The sequence below is a fragment of the Conger conger genome, chromosome 15, assembly GCF_963514075.1.
Source record: "Conger conger chromosome 15, fConCon1.1, whole genome shotgun sequence".
Classification (NCBI taxonomy): Eukaryota; Metazoa; Chordata; class Actinopteri; order Anguilliformes; family Congridae; genus Conger; species Conger conger.
In genome coordinates, this window is record NC_083774.1 from 38,804,087 (window position 1) to 38,825,916 (window position 21,830).

At 45.0% G+C, this 21,830-nt stretch overlaps 1 pseudogene; it reads right to left on the reverse strand.

Annotated features, from left to right (window-relative positions):
- Window positions 1-475: 475 nt before the first annotated feature.
- On the reverse strand, window positions 476-14,091 carry LOC133111126 (uncharacterized; annotated as a pseudogene).
- Window positions 14,092-21,830: the final 7,739 nt, after the last annotated feature.

The window sequence follows — 21,830 nt, forward strand, 5'->3', positions numbered from 1 at the left end:
TTCAACTCAACCTGACCCCAAGACTCATGCACGGGGTCCGGGTCTCCTTTGCCGCCGACCCGCTCGTAGAGAGCACCGGTGGAGCCCCGTAAGACCCGCTTCCCGGGGAAGGGCGTCCTCCCTCGGCCGTGCCAAATGCAAATTCTGCAGCGATTTCTTGCCTCTGCAACACTTCAAAACTAGACCCGGACCCCGTGCATGAGTCAGGTTGAGTTGAAACAGGTAGATTTTTTTGCTAAATGTAATTTGACTTTCCATAATTTGTCGTCAAGTTCCAATAGAACCCAATGTATTTTCTTGCTTCCTGCATACAAGACCCCGGATGCATTGCGATATGGGGAACGATCTATTAGATGCAAAAAAACAATACATCTTGTAACAGATCATTGCTACATTTTAGCAACTCTAAATGAACATATTGAACATATTGAATTAAAGCTTGAACCAAACTGCCTATTTGAATAAAGGCTTTTCCTTACTGCATACCAAATCCTTGTGTGTTGGCTATAGCAAAATCCATGTTGGTCTTGAAAACTTTGTAGACACTGTGCAGTGGAAGGCGCAAACAATTTATACAGGTATTGGCCAGCGGGAAATGTGGAGCTGAGGCACCATGTGAATGTGAAGAGTTGAAAACTTGTGTCTGTTCATCATGGATGAACTCAATGGATGGCTGAGGGCTAAAGCCAATAGGAGGGACCTCACTAGCTCCTGTAGCAAAGATCAGAATCTTCTCCAGCTTTGTAGGTCCTTCCTCATCTAAGAGAACACACATATTATCTTCATTACCCACAAAATGCGATTTAACTCAACGATCCAGCACAGCGCTAATAATTGATAAATTACTTGACAGTTAATACTGCAACAATAACATTTTAACAGAGGCTCATATATAATTTCCATACAAAACTAATATTACTGTAAATCAGTGATGAATTTCAACTTGCCTTCTGCATCTTGTAAGTAGTCCCGCCAGAAGGCAATGGCTCTATTCTCTGCCGACCGCCTGTTGCTCCCAGACTCTGAGAACCAAATCTGAAAGAGGTCATCCAGGATGTCTGCTGTGAGTTTTCTTGTCTTGTGGCATTTGGATGCTGCTGGATTTGTTCCAGAACACCAAGACTTTTCATTCCTTCACGAAACCTATACATAAATAAATTAATAAGATCACAGCAACATACGTCTTTGTGATGGCTGAGTCTCAGTATATTTTCTATAATCTGGCATAGATAATTCACTACTATAGTGAAAGATGAAGAGCAAGAAACTGATTTAAAAGTAACCTTTCTAATGGTCCTCGGACTCTGTTGATGACCTGAAACATTAAGATGTCCTCAATTAACATTTGCTTGTCATTTACAGTCTTCATTGGTCGAAGACATCCACAGTTAGTCAGGTAGTCCAAAAGAGGCTCTATAGTACTGGTCAACTCCTCGATAGTTGCAGATTCCAAAATCAGAAATTTTGAAGATAGAATAAAAATGTATTAACATTACAAATCTTTCCAGCACAACATTCACCTTCTAAAAATAAAATGGCAAATTTGACTGGTGGTCTTGTGAGGTACATCATTGTATATTGGCCGGTGCAAATCAGACTTCTACAAATGAAATGTTGTAGGGCTGCCCCCTGAAAGTCGACGTGTCGAATGATCAGTCGGGGACCCGTCCGTCGACTGAGATTCTTCAAGTCGAGCAGTCGTTTTTAAACTGCAGTAGATAGTTTTTGCATAGTCCAGCAGCTGTAATATCAAGCTTATTTCCCCCCCCCGTCATTTCACCATGCGAGCAGATCGGTAGGTTTCCTAATAGTGTAATCATTTTATTACATTATAGAGTGAGTCAATAATTTATGGATTAACATGGTAATTGCTTCACTGTAGAGTGTTGTAACGCTGATTGAAATGGACTGTATGGATATTGACCAGCTGCTATGAATTTATTTATACATGTACACATGCTCATTCAGTTTCTATTACATTATGTGTCGTTGTTACATTATCAGCTCTTATAAGTCCTAAAATGATACATACCTTTTTGATTTTTTGACGCAACTCAATGTCAGCAACATCATCCAGAGTAGGTTTTGCAGACTCTGGGCTTCCAGACAGACAAGAAAAAAGGGTTGGTGACAAAAAACCAGGAGCTGGTCCTCCATGAACAAGACTGACCGCAATGGCTCTTCCAGCAACAAAGTATCTGTCGTCCCTTAGCGCTGAAAAACATCACAGAAATGACAAAAAACAAAGTAATACATATAGTTAGTATTTAATGTACCCAAAGTGCATGCTACAGTACAAATGAACATGTGAACATCAAAAATCATAATTATAAATTACAACATGTAATTCTGACTTAAGTGTCACGTTTCAGGTCTGTCTCACCATGTTTTATGTTGATTTATGTTTATTTGTCTTAGTCCCGTAGTGTCTTATCATGTATTATGTTAGTCTAGGTTCGTCATGTTGTTTAGTTTATTTCTTGTTACGATTTATTTTCTCGTCATGTCTAGTTATGTTTCGTTACGATTATATTACCTGGTTATGTTGAGTGATTATCGTCTTAGTTTCGCTTTATGTTATGTTTCGATTTATGTTTATTGTTACGTTAACTGGTCGTTGTTATGCATACACTTTTACATGTTTTTCCGCAAACCTTGCGTTCCGCCTTTTCTCTCTCTCTCTCTCTCTCTCGTTCTGTCCTTCACTCCCCTAATGTTTCTATTTGTCTATTTACTAAAACTACTAACGCTAGATCAGGATTGGGTAGAAACTAACAAGACTAATCATGTGTTCATGTTACCTTACGTTTCTTGTGCATGTCATTTACTAATTTACTAATGCTAGGGCAGGATAGGTTTATTACTAACGATTACTATTGTCATCCATCGCACCTGTTTTCCATTTCCTTGCTACTCTCTAACTAATTGTCTACACCTGTCTACACCTGCATTTATAGCCCAGTCGCGCAACTGTTCACTGCGAAATTGTCTGCCTCTGTTTTTTCACGCAACTCTTGAGCATTATTTACTGTTTGATTACACGTTACGATCCACGCCTGTTTACTGACCATCGACTATTGATTTCTGTTTTGTGACCTTCGTTTTGTTTCTCGACTACGTCCCCGCCTACCGTTTTTGTACTTTTGCCCCGCTGATTGTTTCATGGTTTCGACTCCCGCTTCGCCCACGACTACACCTCTGCCTGCCGTCCGCCTGTTCATCTGCCCCGCTGACAGCTCTCCTGCTACCGGACCTCCCTGCACGCCTACCGACTACGAGATTGCCTCTTCCCTCGGCACCGTGCTTTTTGTTTGTTTTGTATTTGTTTGGCTGGATCTTCGTGTATGGGCTTTGCTTGTATTGACTACGCTCCTGGGACTCGTCCCGAATAAAGCCCTAACGGGACTTTATTTTACTATTGTTTCTGAGTCGTGCATTTTGGGTCCAACCCCCACGCACCCGTCTCAGAACAATTTCGCCACTATGGACCCTGCTGACTCAACTGCCATGTTCCACGCCCTCCAGGAACAAGGAGCCATCGTCCGGCAGCATTCACAAGGAATCTCCGAGCTTCACCTAGAGATTCGTGAACTGTGTGCAGAGATGAGGAGGCTCGCCGTTGCGGTCCTGCCACAACCACGGGAGGAAACCCACCCACCCACCCACTTCCCCGGCGGTCAACCCCTCGGGAGCCTGGCAATTCCGGGAGCCCCAACAACCCCCCCCGGAGAGGTTCGGTGGAGAACCTGAGAGGTGCAAGGCGTTCCTACTCCAGTGCGAGTTTGTATTCAGACAACAGCCCCAGACCTACAACAGCGACGACCGTCGGATTGGCTATGTGATGGGACTACTCAAGGGGAGGGCGTTGGATTGGGCTACGGCGGTGTGGTCCGGGGATTCTTTCCCTCCCCGTTACCCAGCCTTCGCCGACGAGATTCGAAAGGTGTTCCAACACGCATCCAGCGACCAGGAGCCATCCCAGAGACTGATTGCTCTGCGCCAGGGACGAAAGACCACGGCGGCAGACCACTCCATCGACTTCCGCACCCTCGCAGCAGCTACTAGTTGGAACGATGCAGCTTTGGCGAATCTCTTCCTGGCCAGCCTGAGCGAGACGCTCCAGGACGAGTTGGCGCGACTGGACCCCATCACCCAGCTCGACCAACTCGTGCGCACCACAATCCGCCTGGACAACCGCGCCAGACAACGCCGGTCGGAGAGACCGATCCTTCCCGGCAACCCGTACCCCAGGCAGGGCCCAAGTCCTCGACGTGAGGAGCAGCAGTCGGAGGGATCCGAACCCATGGACCTGTCCCGGGCTGGTACCAGGGTCTCTACCGAGGAACGAGCACGCCGCAGAACCACCGGTTCGTGCTTCTACTGTGGGAGGCCGGGTCACACCCAGGCTCGGTGCTCCTTCAGGACCAGGCGACCAGTAGAGGTGAGAGCAGTCGACAGGCATGAGGGTGCTGACAGAGAGAACCATCGTCCCACGCTCACCACGCTGTTGATTCTTCCCGACAGAACAACCCGGATTAACGCGTTGGTGGATTCTGGAGCGGACGCCAATCTCATCGACGAAGTGTTGGTGTCCGAACTGAACATTCCCACCCTCCCTCTACCCCACCCTGAGAATGCGCGGTCGCTGGATGGAAGGACTTTCTGCCGCATGACGCACATTACCATTCCCTGTCAACTGGTCATTTCTGGGAACCATCGAGAGATGATCCAGTTCCGCGTCATCCAGTCCCCCAATGACCAACTCATCTTGGGATTACCCTGGCTCCAGAAACACAACCCCACGATCAACTGGAGTTCCAATCAAGTTCAAGCCTGGGATTCTAGATGTCATCTGTCCTGCTTGCGTTCCGCTCCACCACCAGCAGAGGGAGCACCAGCTCCACCACAGACTCCCAAGCCCTCCCTGGAAAGGGTTCCCACACCTTACCATGACCTGGGCGCAGTGTTCTCCAAGATACAAGCTCAGTCTCTGCCGCCTCATCGACCCTACGACTGCGCCATCGAGCTCCTTCCTGGTTCGTCACTTCCCTCAAGTCGCCTTTACAACGTCTCCAGACCTGAAAGGGAGGCTATGGAGACATACATCCGTGACTGCCTGGCTAACGGACTAATTCGCCCTTCTTCCTCTCCCGTCGGTGCGGGATTCTTCTTCGTCCAGAAGAAGGATGGCTCCCTACGCCCGTGCATCGACTACAGGGAGCTGAACAACATCACGGTGAGGAACAAGTATCCTCTGCCCCTGATGGACTCCGCGTTCCACCCACTTCACGAGGCCACCATCTTCACCAAGCTGGATCTTCGCAACGCGTACCACCTGGTCCGGATCCGTGAGGGCGATGAATGGAAGACCGCCTTCAATACCTCTCTCGGACACTTTGAATACCTGGTCATGCCATTCGGCCTCACCAATGCTCCTGCTGTGTTCCAGGCCCTGGTGAATGACGTTCTTCGGGACCTGTTGGGTCGCCATGTGTTCGTCTACCTGGATGACATCTTGATCTACTCCACTAATGCCAAGGATCATGAAAACCACGTCAGGCAAGTTCTACAAAGGCTTCTAGAGAACAAATTGTTTGTCAAGGCAGAGAAGTGCGTCTTCCACTCCGACACAGTTGAGTTCCTTGGGGTTATCCTTGAGAGGGGACAGATCAGGGCGGATCCCAAGAAGATTCTGACGGTCACCGACTGGCCCACACCCACCTCACGCAAGCAACTCCAGCGCTTCTTGGGATTCGCCAATTTCTACCGCAGGTTCATCCGTTCCTATAGTCAAGTGGTCTCCCCCCTAACCAAGCTCACGTCCCCAGCGGTGCCATTCCGGTGGAGCCCCGAAGCTGAGACGGCTTTCACCAAGGTCAAGAGACTGTTCGCTTCCGCTCCCATCCTGGTACACCCCGAACCCACCCGCCAGTTTGTGGTCGAGACGGATGCTTCCGACACAGGGGTGGGAGCAGTGCTCTCTCAGGTGGCGGCCGCTGACAACCGACTACACCCCTGCGCCTTCTTCTCCAAGAAGCTGTCCCCGGCGGAGAGGAACTACGACGTTGGAAACCGTGAGCTGCTGGCAGTCAAACTGGCGCTGGAGGAGTGGAGACATTGGCTGGAGGGGGCCGAGAAGCCTTTCATCGTTTGGACCGACCACAAGAACCTGGCATACCTCCAGACAGCCAAAAGGCTGAATTCTCGACAGGCGAGATGGGCGCTGTTCTTCGGGAGGTTCAACTTCTCTCTGACCTACCGTCCAGGTTCGAAGAACGTTAAGCCCGATGCCCTGTCCCGTCAATTCAACACCTGTTCTGAGCGTGAGATCCCCGAAAACATCCTTCCTACCTCCTGCACCATCGGATCCGTCACATGGAAGATCGAGGCGGTGATCCAGAGGGCTCTACGGGAGGAGCCCGATCCCAGGTCCAACCCCGGATTACGCCTATACGTCCCCTCAGCCGCTCGGACACAGGTGCTGCAATGGGCCCATTCATCCCTCCTTTCCTGCCATCCCGGCTTTACCCGCACCTTGGCGGTGCTGAAGTGGAGATTCTGGTGGAGTGCCATGATCCCCGACACCAGACGCTTCATCAAGGCCTGCACCACATGCGCCAGAAGCAAAGCATCTCACCAGGCCCCTGCTGGACTGCTTCAACCATTGCCGGTGCCCAGCCGACCCTGGAGTCACATCGGAGTGGACTTCGTGACCGGACTTCCCCTTTCCGAGGGTAACACCACCATCCTGACGGTGGTGGACCGATTCAGCAAAGCGGCACACTTCATCCCCCTGGCTGGATTGCCCACCGCCCAAGAGACCGCGGAGGTTCTGGTGAGAGAGGTGTTCCGCATCCACGGACTCCCATCGGACATCGTATCTGACCGCGGTCCCCAATTCATTTCCCAAGTCTGGAAAGCGTTCTGCGTGGCCCTCGGGGCCACAGCTAGCCTCTCTTCGGGCTACCACCCTCAATCCAATGGCCAAACTGAGAGGGCCAATCAGGACCTGGGGGCCGCTCTACGCTGCGTATCGGCCAAGAACCCAGCCGGCTGGAGCAAGATGCTTACCTGGGTGGAGTACGCTCACAACACCCTACCCTGCGCTGCCACCGGGAAATCACCTTTTGAGGTCTCCCTGGGCTACCAACCTCCACTGTTCCCTGACCAAGAAGCCGAGATCGCTGTTCCCTCCCTCGCCATCCACATGAAACGGTGCGCCAAGGTTTGGAGGGATGCCAAGGCCGCGCTGCTAAGCACGGCAGACCGCAATCGGCGTTTTGCTGATCGCCACCGCACTCCAGCTCCAGTCTACAAACCAGGTGACTCCGTCTGGCTGTCCACTAAGGACATTCCCCTCCAAGCCACCTCTCACAAACTGCAACCCCGCTTTATTGGTCCCTTTAAAATCCACAAAATCATCAATCCTGCCTCTGTTAAACTGTCACTCCCTGCTTCCCTTAAGATTCACGCCACATTCCATGTTTCATGTATTAAGCCCGTATCCTCTCACCCTATATGTCCCCCGGATCCCCCACCACCTCCCCCCCGCATTATTGACAACCACCCCGCATTCACGGTTAAGAAACTCTTGAACATTCGTAAGAGGGGCCGTGGGGTGCAATACTTGGTTGACTGGGAGGGCTATGGCCCTGAGGAGCGTTCCTGGGTCGCTCCCAGTCTCATTCTGGACAAATCGCTCATCAGAGACTTCCATCGTGACCACCCTGATAAATTCCAAGGACCGCCAGGAGTCGGTCGTTAAGGGGGGGGTCCTGTCACGTTTCAGGTCTGTCTCACCATGTTTTATGTTGATTTATGTTTATTCATGTTGTCTTAGTCCCGTAGTGTCTTATCATGTATTATGTTAGTCTAGGTTCGTCATGTTGTTTAGTTTATTTCTTGTTACGATTTATTTTCTCGTCATGTCTAGTTATGTTTCGTTACGATTATATTACCTGGTTATGTTGAGTGATTATCGTCTTAGTTTCGCTTTATGTTATGTTTCGATTTATGTTTATTGTTACGTTAACTGGTCGTTGTTATGCATACACTTTTACATGTTTTTCCGCAAACCTTGCGTTCCGCCTTTTCTCTCTCTCTCTCTCTCTCTCGTTCTGTCCTTCACTCCCCTAATGTTTCTATTTGTCTATTTACTAAAACTACTAACGCTAGATCAGGATTGGGTAGAAACTAACAAGACTAATCATGTGTTCATGTTACCTTACGTTTCTTGTGCATGTCATTTACTAATTTACTAATGCTAGGGCAGGATAGGTTTATTACTAACGATTACTAATCTCCTTGTTAAACTTGTCATCCATCGCACCTGTTTTCCATTTCCTTGCTACTCTCTAACTAATTGTCTACACCTGTCTACACCTGCATTTATAGCCCAGTCGCGCAACTGTTCACTGCGAAATTGTCTGCCTCTGTTTTTTCACGCAACTCTTGAGCATTATTTACTGTTTGATTACACGTTACGATCCACGCCTGTTTACTGACCATCGACTATTGATTTCTGTTTTGTGACCTCGACTACGTCCCCGCCTACCGTTTTTGTACTTTTGCCCCGCTGATTGTTTCATGGTTTCGACTCCCGCTTCGCCCACGACTACGCCTCTGCCTGCCGTCCGCCTGTTCATCTGCCCCGCTGACAGCTCTCCTGCTACCGGACCTCCCTGCACGCCTACCGACTACGAGATTGCCTCTTCCCTCGGCACCGTGCTTTTTGTTTGTTTTGTATTTGTTTGGCTGGATGTGTATGGACTTTGCTTGTATTGACTACGCTCCTGGGACTCGTCCCGAATAAAGGCCTAACGGGACTTTATTTTACTATTGTTTCTGAGTCGTGCATTTTGGGTCCAACCCCCACGCACCCGTCTCATTAAGGGATTTTAGACGGGGGCAATCTCTGCTTGTGCGCCCGCGCCTCGCCTCCCCGTCCCGCCCCCATGTGAAGGAAACGCCAGCGGCGCGGCAAACTGAAAAGTTAAATGGGCCTTTTAGACTGGGCGCCATGCCCACCCACTAGTCATTCATTTTCAATGCATGCTTCTTTCTGCGCAGTGATATGGTTGGCGGGTGTAGTTCGGTAGAAAGAAAATAGTTCCTACATGAAACTGCTCACAACAAAGTCTGTGGATTATCTTGCGTAACCGGGGCCCTATTCTATAAAACGAGCTTACCATAAAGTAAAGCAAGTTCAACATTGTTCAAGCTCAGTTACTATGGCAACTTATGCTGGGAAACGAGTTCCTTTAACACTGACCCGACTGGAAAGCGATGATTTTACCACCGACTTTCTGGCGTGCGGCCGTATTATTTTACTTTAGTAACCCATATCAGTCGAAAAAGTTAAGTGGTAGCCTACTAGTGAGAATAGCCTGTAGCCTGAGGTAGCCTGAGGTAGCCTGTCAGTGTAGCCATCGCGTGCGCCTCAACACAACTAGAACTTTCCTCCACATTTACCAGTACATCTATAGATGTACCGACAGGATGGGACATGTATAGATGTACCGGTACATCTATAACATATTTATTATGTTTGAGAGAAGGCAGACATCTCTACGGCCGATATCTCCAAAACTGGGCAACTCGCACCAACACTATTTAGATAGATGAACAGCACTACAGGTATGAGGAAGCAGATGTCCCTTTAAGAACATTTTTTTAATGTTCTGTCAATTGTGACTATGACTTTAAATGCATTTACCTTGTGAATCAAGTGCCAAATTCAGTCTCTCTTCTGCACCTTCAAACATAGATGATTCTTTGAGAACAGTAGTCTGAAGAACTTCCTCCTTGGGCCTCCCAAATCTATGGCCTCTTCAGTTTTCCCAGAATCATCAGAAAACTTGACGCTAATTCTGTAACTAGGGTTGTAAGATGACCTTTTAAAGCCTCTTATGGCCCCATCCAGAACAGCAGACCGATTGATCTTGAACTTGCTGGTTGCATTGCTATTTATTTGGGCTGCCAAATCGTTCAGTAGTCTTGCCACTGGCACATCCTCTGTGCATCGAGCTCCACTGTAAAATGAAATATAGCTCAAGAATTTCAGTGGATGATTAAACAAAGTCTCCATTCTTGATTCTTAGATACATCACCATATTTGTGACATAAAATTAACACAAAATGGAAACTATAGTTATATAAACTAAACACACATATTTCTTAGTGAGTACCAAGTCCACCATAAATCATACGTATTTTTCAAATCTCACAGTACTGATCAATATTAAATGTTACACACTCCATTTAACTCTGATTTCAACTCACATTTGATCATCAAGACTGGCTTGTATGGCTTCACTGAATTCTTGATCAGACTCCTCTGACTCCGTCATCGCAGTCATAACTGCCAGGCATGTGTTGTAGTCCGCTTCATGACTTTGTGATGGCCCAGGAGATGCAGTGCTGTGGTTTGGGACCAAGGTATCTGTGGTGACTATTGCGACTCAAAGTCACCTTGTGATTGCTAGACTGGGTGAATCTAGTTTAGACGTGTGATACTCACATCCAGACGACTTCTAGTTTGCTAGATTGTTTATTCCAATAAACATATTTTAACAACAATAAGCGTGTGTATAGCTACACGGTCAAAAACTGTGTGCCCATCCCAGTCCAATCACCTCCACCTGTCCTGGTGAGCTCACCTATTATGCACTCACCCAGACACCACCAAAAAGAAGAATCAAAGAGAATATTGCAAATAAACAATTCCATACATACATAATGGCTGCAACAGTATCGGCTTGTGACGTAGAAGGCTCTTGATTGTCGTCAACTTCGATGCAATCAGAGTCTGAATCTTCAAGCTTTTAAAGAAGCAAAAGAAGAAATCTAGAAACCGTTTTCAATTATTGCAGACATTTCCTTGAATCTGGTTAAATTTGCCAAAACAATGGAGAGAAAGATGAAATTTCTGAATTTCATGTACAATTCATGGAGCCCTGATTTGCGGAAGTCTGTAGCATATGCAAAAAACTTTTACATGACTAATACCAACAGTTAAACTTGTAATGGGTGCAAGACAAGCTCTTTGACCATTTAGGTAGGGGCTATGCCATGTTATTGGTTTTGCACATGCTATACTTCATCAGTGCATACAATCAGTCTATCAGAATATGATATTTCTATGTCTTCTAGGGCAGTGGTTCTCAACAGGGGGGGCGGCACAATGGGGGCTCAGGGAGCTGCAACAGGGACCTTGAGATGATAGGAAATTATTTAAATCAATGAGCAATAAATACACACTCAAACTCATTTCTATTTAAAATTAGATTAGAATGAGTCATGGCATTCATATTTGTGGCACTGGCACCATATTGTATCAACTTTCAAACTCTGACACACATGGAAGTATTGATACATGAGGCCCATTACAGAATGCTTCAATCACAAAACCAAAGTAGCCTAATTATTCAACTAACATAAATAAAACTATCCATCCATCCATCCATCCATCCATTTTCTTCCGCTTATCCGGGGCCGGGTCGCGGGGGCAGCAGGCTAAGCAATTCACTCCAGGCGTCCCTCTCCACAGCGACATTTTCCAACTCCTCCTGGGGGATCCCGAGGCGTTCCCAGGCCAGACGAGCTACATAATCTCTCCAGGGAGTTCTGGGTCTTCCCCGGGGTCTCTTACCAGTCGGACGTTCCCTGAACACCTCCAAAGGAAGGCGCCCAGGGGGCATCCTTATCAGATGCCCAAACCACCTCAACTGGCTCCTTTCGACACGAAGGAGCAGCGGTTCTACTCCGAACTCCCTCCGGATGTCTGAGCTCCTCACCCTATCTCTAAGGCTAAGCCCAGCCACCCTATGGAGGAAACTCATCTCGGCCGCTTGTACCCTTGATCCCGCTCGACCCATAGTTCATGACCATAGGTGAGGGTTGGCACATAGATGGATTGGTAAATTGAAAGCTTTGCCTTGCGGCTCAGCTCCCTCTTCACCAAGACGGTCTGGTGCAACGCCCGCATCACTGCGGACGCAGCACCAAACCACCTGTCCATCTCACGCTGCATTTTTCCCTCACTCGTGAACAAGATCCCGAGATACTTGAACTCCTTCGCCTGGGGCAGCAACTCATTTCCAACCCAGAGGGGGCAATCCACCGTTGTCCGACAGAGAACCATGGCCTCAGACTTGGAGGTGCTGACTTTCATCCCAACCGCCTCACACTTGGCTGCAAACCGCCCCAGTGCTTGTTGGAGGTCTCGGTCTGATGGTACCCCATATTCCCGCAGTACCCCCCACAGGATTTCCCGGGGGATACGGTCATAAGCCTTCTCCAAGTCCACAAAACACATGTAGACTGGTTTAAATCAAACTAAGAAGTTAATATTATACAACAATAGCCTTTTTACTATCTGTGGATGTATGGGAATGGGAAAAGGGAAATGAAGGATTCCGATTGTGATATTTGAGGATTACTGGAACAGCAAAAGTAGTTTTTTAATGTTTTTAGGTGGTCAATTGGAATAAGCTTGACTAACTACATTGGACTTTGGAGTGTGTACAGATGGAGTCGCAATGATGACAGACAGGTTATCACGTCTACTGTGGGGGGGCCTGGAACCACTGTTCTAGGGGACCAATTCAAATACAATGTCAAGTTAAATATATTTATAGTTGCTTACTTCAATAGGTCTTGATGGTCTGATGTACAGAGCCTTCAATCTGTAAACTTTCTGAATCATACTCCCGTCTAGCTCCTGTCCTTCAGCTAGTGTCGGGACAATCAACTTATTGCCACAAGCCATCAGTAGGTCAATGCTGCATCGGAACAGTGGATAAGACATTTAAGATTTACATTTTTCTGATCTTACCATACACTGAAAGTACGGGCCTATGAAATGGGATTTTGAAAGATCAACGAAACAAAACTTTAATCAAAGAAAATGTTACTTGTTGAAATGTACAGAGCAAAAGAAGACGGGAGTAAAATGGTGGGTTATTACCTGACATCAGCTGGAATCTTTTCTTTGAATGCCTGCCTGATTCTCTCCTTTACCATTCCACTGTCCCAAGCTTTGACAAACTCGAAAGCATTTAAAATGTGCCCCTCATGAAGTCTCTGCTTCCTGCTTTGCTTTACGACCAGATCGTCACTAGGCCTGGGAAGTAGAATGACATCCTTGTTGTAGGTTTGGTGGGGAGTTTTTTTAAACCTGGAGAGAACACCAGAAGCAACTAAATGTTAGATTAATGTCTGTCATTTTCAATGAACACAGTGAAGATAAACGCAAATGCATAGAAAATACTTCTGTTCTGTAGTCAATTACTGGGTGGAGATCATGCAACACTGTGTCGACAGAGAGGGTTATGTGTTGGGCAAGTTACTGAAAATTAGGAGTTAGTTATAGTTACTAGTTTCTTCTCTCAAAAAGTAATTGAATTACTTTACCAATTACTGCATATAAAATTAATTAGTTACTAGGAAAAGTAACTTTTGTTACTTTTAAATGTCTGCTTCAATTCTCTATTACTGCACACAGCTATATTTTAGTGTTGCTTGGCACAGTGTGGGACAAGACAACTGCCAAATGTTATCCATCATTGTACCCATTATCACTATGATGAAAAGTAAGTAGTGGAACAATAAAACACAATAGATATGTTTTGATAGGTCTATTTATTGTAGCCTCGACAGGCCTTCAAATCAAGCACTAGTACACTATTTTGGCAGTGTAAAATTAAATAACTGTTTCTCAGACATTTGACAGTAATTTCTTATCACAAAAGTCCTAATGAAATAAAACTTATACGTTATTTTTACAAAAACAAATACACTGAGGTTTATCAGCCGCCACAGTCTTTATTTCTTCTCACTGGTATTTTGATAATTACCGGTAGTTGTCAGAAGGCAACTGTTGACATAGGTTGCATGTCTTCGACAACATACCTGGCAATCAGTCTGTTTAGTCCTGCCTGGTTTATAGGCTGTTTAGTCCTGCCTGGCTTACAGGCTGTTTAGTCCTGCCTGGCTTACGGGCTGTGCAGAGTCTGCAGACAAATTCTTGGTAAATTCTTGCCTGTCTGGCTGGAGCGGCTCCTTCTTGGTCAGCGGAGCTAACGTTAGCATTAGCACCGGGGTTTTTTGCGACTAGCTTTGTAGAAGCGTGTTGTTTTGATAGGTGCTTCATCAGATTAGAATTGCTAGTCTTTGATGTGGATAAAGTTCTCACCCCTGCACATAGACTACAGCTCACCGCTATATTTTTGTCCTTGACCTCGAGGAGGGAAAAATAATGTCCGTATTTCCAGGACAGCAAACTCACATTACATAAAGTGTCAGCCGTTGTGTTTGCAAACTGCTGTGTTAAGTTACCTGACCGGTATTGTTTGATTCGCTTGCGCCACCGTAAAGTCGGATGATCATAAACCAGATAATCAAGTCCACTCACGTAAGACAAAGGTAACGAGTAACGAGCGAGCCCATTTTAATTTTAGTAGTTGTAATTGCGTTATTTCATTTGAAAAAGTAATTAAGTTACATTACTAGATACTGCCAAAAGTAGTGGAGTTACTCAGTAACAAGTTACTCCCAACACTGGTTATGAGCGGGTTAATGAGAACGAGTAATACCTGTTCCCTGTGTTTGTTTGTCTGACTTTATTTGCGTTGATGACAGAGGACAGAGCAAGCTGCGTGGCTTGGTCCGCTGCGTAACGCGTCCGGCCAGTCGTTTCAATACATTATTCAAACCATTGCGGGATTACTCCCCCTTTATAAATTGAAAATATGCGAGAATTCCCAAAAAAGTGCGGGATTCCCACAATCCCGCGCCAAATTTTATGCCCTGTAAAGGAACTATTAACTTTTTATAAACATGTTTTTAACTAAACATTGACCCTTTTTTAAATACTTATTTATTATACCAATGCATAATATTTATGCTGGGTTACACACATATTATCTAAATACGGGGAGAACATGCAAACTCCATACAGAGCGCCACCCACATAAACATAATACGCGTATTTTGAGATGTTGTTGTGTTGTCCTCGTCAGTGAAATAATTTTAACTAATGTCTGTTACTATGAGCAGACATGTGACATCTCCTGGATTGGCTGAATTGGTTTGCTAGCTAACTAAACTAGTCAGCTAATGAGGTCTATTATCACTAAACAAACTAGATAGCCAGTTACATGCTGTCTGTTACTTTACAACTGGAACTTAAACAAATTTTGGGGGGGCTTACCTTTGCCGTGGCTTTGATCCCCAGCGACTATAATGAGCTGTGTGTTGTAACGGGCAGACTCGGCAAGTGGTGCTGGTGAGTCTTGCTGAGCTCGAGCTGCGGCATTAGCGCTTTCCATCCTTCGGCGGTCAGGTCGAAACAGGGATCTAAGCTCAGTTTCAGCTGACTGAGTTGCAGTTGAGGGTGTAGGTGATGCAGTGGAGTTGTTATGTATCGACGCTGTGATGTTATTTATCACACCGGGGGATGATAAAATGGTGTTCAGTAAGCCCACAGCCTCGGTCACCACATGATCCCGGTTGAAATTCTCCATGACTCGGTGACGGTGACGTGAAAGCGCGCCTTCACAATTAAAAAAAAAAAAAGGAAGGCTTCCGGATATAGTGAAATGACTTCCGGATATAGTGAAATGACTTCCGGATATACTGAAATGTTCTCGCACATATACATATGAAATGTCTTGCACATTCATGTGTGAATGTATGAATGCGCGCGTTTCACGTGTATGAATGCGAGCGTTTCATGTGTACGAATGCGCGCGTTTCATGTGTACGAATGCGAGCGTTTCATGTGTATCTGTGTGAGCGTTTCATGTGTATGAATGCGCGCGTTTCATGTGTATCTGTGTGAGCGTTTCACATACATGTGTGTGAGTTTTCAGTAGTATGAATGCATGTGTGAGAGTTTCACATGTGAATGCGTACGTGTTTCATATGTGTTTGTGTAACAAAATTCTGGAATATTTCCTAAACAGCCCCTCATACTTAACACTGAAAAAATGTTTTGTATTATGAGAAAAGTGCATATGAATGTAAGGAATTGTTATTATTAAAAAAAGGGTTTATTTTTTGGCTAGCTTGTTATCTTGCGTCAGGTCAGGTAGGCTGCAGCTGACATGTCCAGTTTGTCCATTCGATGCGAGTCCCCTGATTCCAGATTGTTGAGATCGAAGCTTTGAGAGAAGGCGGGACGAGCTGTATTTTCTCTTGTAGCAAACAACATTTTTGACAGACCGAAGGGTCAGTAGAAATTGCTATACGATGCCATATAACGATACTCCAGCAGCAGAAAACTGTGCGGCGCGTCAGTCAGGGAGAAGGGACAGGGACTGGTCACTGGGACTGGTTATTCAATACACATTCAATTGCATGGATTATTGGTATGTTTCAAAAATAAGTAATGTCAGAACTATCTACCCCATACCTTGCTGTCGATAAGTAATGTCAGAACTATCTACCCCGTACCTTGCTGTCGATAAGTAATGTCAGAACTATCTACCCCGTACCTTGCTATCGGTCTGACGTCCACTATAGTACAGTCAGCCTAAAGTAGCGAGCTAGGCTACCAACCACCACCTCAGGTTAACATTATGATAAACAGGCTTAAAGTTATTTCAATTCTGCTACTTCACCATTTTAAGAGCTAAAAATGTATTCTTTAACATGATCATTAAAACACTGCACTTAAGTACGATTGATTTCTTTAACAAACCTGACTGGAGAATGCAGTGAGTCAGACCCCGGTAGAAAGCTCACTCCATACAAAGTGCCACCATTCATGCTTTGACATGGGGCATTATGGGTTTATTTAGCTCAGTAATCCTGCTGGTCAAAGGGCACCAGTTCAGATTGCTTGCTAGCTAGCTAGCTAGCTACAGCAGATAAACTGTTGAGTAGTTAAACGTAGGTGAAGAAGGCTAGACCTCAAGGATTTTCAGTCACCCTCACACATTAAGTGTGTTCAGACCACTTCAGATTGCAAGTCATTTGACCAGAAAAATCATTACATTACAGCAATCTAAAAAATCCAGCGCAAGCAACATCACCATCACAGTACCTGGCTAGCTGGCTAGTAAACATGTTTAAAAGTGAATAAATAACAATAATAAGAATCACCACCAGAAAAAGTGAAAGTAAAAATAATGTCCATGTCCACAAAATCGTGACCGCATCCTCCGTCCTTACATTTATGCCTAAAGTTAGCTTGTTTAAAGCACATGGCTGTGTGTTTACAATGTGCCATGGGAAGAGGTGGGGTTTGGAGTTTTAGTCATTTGTGTACAGTACGGTCTCTCCACACACACATACATTCATCTAATGAGTGAGTTCGCTGAAGCCATTCTGATTTATCCACAGCATAGGGGTCAACACCGCCAGTAAGGTGGATATTATCTTTGCATTTTCTCTTTGCTGTACCTGTTATATTTGCTTTTACTTTTCTTGACTGTGGCCCTTCAATGAATGTCATTACACATTTATTCTATGTCAGCAAAATGCCTGTGGTCGACTACTTCCGGGTTTTGCGAATACTATGCAAGGCTGAAGCTGGCGAGGGCATGGGCCCAATGCTGCTCGGTGACTTGCTTATACGATCTGTGCTTTTGTGTTGCTATGTGACCCAGTAATGCCCTCACCTGGGACAGGTTCGGCAGGAGCGGGAGCTTGGGAGCGGGGGAAAGAGATGAAGGAGGCCCGTATGGACCAGGAGGCCTGTATGGACCAGGACGCCCGTATGGACCAGGAGGCCTGGGGAATGGCTGCCGGCTCTTTCCCAAGATGGGCACACTGAGGCCCAGGAGCAAAAATACCAAAATAAGAGTCAGACTCCATGTATATTTAAACTGGGCTGGCAACCAATACCATAAACATCCACAAAATCAACAAGTAATGAAGCATGGAAAAAGGCCACAGGTGCATTCTTTTAGATAAAATCAGCATTTTTGTTTTTTTTATATATTTATATGAAGTATGTTATATTATCTATATTTCCCTACATAACCATGTCAATTACATCTCTTTGGATTCTCTTGCAAGAGAAAACAGAATTTGCTTCAGTATGAAACAAGTCTGGGAGCTTTGGGCATTTGCATTGTTGCAGTATAGCACAGGTAACACAAAGTTCAAATCAATCTCGAATACATAAATAATGCAACAGATTCAACTGCTGTTAAAAGCAACTCATTATAGTGGGTGTTCTTTACTCAAACTATTCACTTCACAGTTGTTCAATTTCTTAAAAAAAAAACATTATGTAAACTAATACATAGAGGTACACTTCACATTAAACTGTCGCACAGCAGCACTGGAAAACACAGGCACAGCAGCACTGGAGAACAGACACAGCAGCACAGGGAAACATAGGCACAGCAACACAGGGAAACGCAGACACAGCAGCACAGGGAAACACAGACACAGCAACACTGGGGAAACACAGCTACAGTCAGCACAGCAGCACTGGGGAACACAGGCACAGCCAGCGAGGCAACACAGGGGAACACAGACACCAGCTACCATTTACTCCCCTCTGTCCACCTCTGGCTCTAGCAGCTTATCTGCCCAGACGCTCACCACCAGACCAGCAGCCCACCTGCAGAGGTTTCATCCTACACACTAAAGTGACAGTGGTGGTACGGTTTTGTTCTTCACTTTGCAAGCAAAAAAGGTAAAAATGAATGATATTGCTGGCTAGGGGTAGAATTTCATGTACCTTTCGCCCCAGAGACAAGCATTTGTACCTTTTTTGGCAGTTTTCGTACCTTTAATTCTGAGAGTATTCCTGTGGGTCTCAGGGGCTACTTCAGCTTCAACTGGGGGAAGTCTCACACAGAATACATGGTTTTCACATTGTTGCACGGCTGTGCCGAGGACAATAAAATGCAGCGCACGAGCCTCTCCGACCTGTTCAGAAGAGGAAAGGCCCGGGTGCCTCAGGCCAAGCAGTGGTGATGGATTAAAAGGCCATTATTCAGGGGACATGGGGGATGTAGAACGGCAGAGTATCATCACTGAGCCTGCCACTGCGTAACTACAGAAACAGGAGGCTGAACAAATGGGGGGGGGCATGACCTGATTAACAGACCCATAATATATTAACAAAGACCTGCATGCTAAAGAGCAGCATGTATTCTGTATAAATGCCACACTACAATTCAGCTTCTTAGCCTGTGCATGCCCTCGCTAAATTCCGTCGTTGTGTTAGCGCGGGGCTTACATGGTCGATTGTGTGTCAGTTTTTTAAATGCATCGGTTAAAATGATAATTCTTCATGTTTTCATCCCTCTTCCCTATGGCTTCAGCCTGATAGACTTGATTGGCATTGAATCTGTAAATATGCTCCTGTTGAGAATTTTGGTCATGCAATATAATATGCGGGTCTATTTTACCTTAGGCGACTGGTCTAGTGATTTTACTTTTATGCCAATACAGGTCTCTGTACTATTTGATATGTTTGTATGTAAAGGTAAACTTTGCCATTGCATTTTATATGGTGTGGGACAATCGTGGTAGTGAGATTAACATGGTCAATTTTTTTGCTGAAAGCAGGGAATTTTCACTTTCGCATTACTGGATATTGAGACAAACACAGAGAGAAGTTGCAATACAGCACACGTATTTACCAATATGATCGTAAAAATGCCCGTCAGGTAAGCATGTCATTATTGTCACTGCCATCAGGAATGGCCTAGTACAATGGGATCTTTCAATTACTAACCATCTGGTGTTCCACTTCAATCACACAGATATATCTGTGGGCTAGTTGGTCTAGGCGTATGATTCTGGCTTTGGGCGCGTAAGGTCCTGGGTTAAACTCCCAGACGAGCCCTCCCGAATGTCTGTCAGCTACATTGTCTTTGCAGCTATTCTGGGTGTTGGTGTCCTTGCAACACTGAGAAACAGAATGGCAGGTTTGTGTTAAGAACACACTTTGTGCATGAGAACATGCTTGTTTCATGTGGCTACCTCTTATGCATGTTTTGCAGTTAAGTGGAATGATGCACGTTTTGCAGTTAAAATGGCAGCGGAGGAATTCGAACCCAGGCCTCCAAAGAGGCTGATGTGCTCGGCCCCGCAATCTAAAACTCAGGAAGTGAACTACAAGAAAAGCAGTGAATCCTGACAGTTTTCATTAATTTGCTTAAGGTTCATGACTATCGTGGGCATGGGAAGTCTATGTTACATTGTGTGATGAAAGTGTTTAGCTCAATACCATGAAGGAAAGGGACTACATCTTGTTTGAGCATTTCTGCCTTCATAGAGAACATGCTAAATGTTTTCAAATTTAAATGGGTTTGCATTTTTTGGGGCTTTACAACAAATTATTGTAGTCCTTGTTTTAAAGTGAAAACTGCATTGAATGCACTGAGTGACATTAACTGTTCATCTCCCCAAATATTCTGGACCATTCACACCTTTTTGTATTACTGGCCCATTTACTTGTATAAATGTGCTTCCAAAAGAAAACAGTTTCTGGAAGGATTACATGTCCTCACCTTATTCAATTAATAGTATGTATGTCTGATCAAAGAGAGGCTCTCTTGTCTGTGGGTAAAGAGACAGTGGTTGTTGCCCCAGACCAGAGCTTATCATTAACAAAGACTGATTTCCCTCTTCCAAATAGTCCTTATCTCTTTATCGTGTCTTCTGACTGAGTCATTCTTAGTTGTAATGAAAGCTGATCAGTTGATGTAAGGATGCATAGCCTGCATTGTTTTTGATAGGCTACTGACTGGTTAATTACCAACAATAACGATTTGTTATGATTTAGTTAATTATGAGCAGTTGTGGAAAAGACATTTTGAAAAAGGCATTCTGGATGTCTTTTTATTTTTTGAACAGTGTCTTTAATTGGCATCTGAAAGTCTTTGCAAACAGCCTGGTTGCCATCAGATAATTTCAACTCATAAAGGAACTGGTGTCCATTTGATATTAATGCTCTCTTTCACAAAGCCTTTTATTGTGTGACCTTCAATATTAATTCTTGGCAGATTTTGGAGAAATGTGTTTTTCCTTTCTTCAAGGTGTATTTTCTGTACATTTTTGGCTTTACCCAACAGTAATGTAATGTGGGGACTGGAGCTGTTTGAAGATTCTTTCCTGAGGGCATTCTGCTATTTATACAGTGCCTGCCAAAAGTATGGTCATAACAAACAATTTGTTATTTTTGCTATATACAGTCCCCTTCGAAAGTATTGGAACAACAAGGTCCATTCCTTTGTTTTTGCTATACACTGAACATAATTGGGTTTGAGGTCAAATGATGTAGATCCGAATTTCAGCTTTTATTTCCTGGTATTTTTATATTGATTTGTTAAACAACTTAGAACATATCACCACATCAGACCTCTCAATTGTTAGGTGAGAAAAAGTATTGGAACTGACAGGTGTTTCTTATTGCCCAGATGTGTCCTGATTGATTGGTTAAGCAGTGAATAGTTCTGAATGTCTACTCTTGGTTTTCACATTGGGTTTTGCCTGTGAAGACTGCATTTGTGTTAGAAAACCAACCAACATGTGTTAGAAAAACAAGAAATCATTTGCCCAAGTATTGGGGATAGCTTGTACAGCAACTTGGAACGTCCTGAAAAAGAAAGAAACCGTTGGCGTACTGAGTAACAGACATCGGACAGGAAATTAGCTACAAAAGTTCTGGAGCAGGGCTGCGTTTCCCATTAACGGTGTCTCTTAGCATTTTACGTAAGTAAAGTATACGTCACTAAAGTTGTTTACTTTTATAGGCTTGTTTCCCAAACTATACCTTAGGAAGCTGCTTAAGGGATTGCTTCTTCATGCAATGTTACTAGGCCCATCGATGGCTCCAGAATCGATTATTCACTCCATGC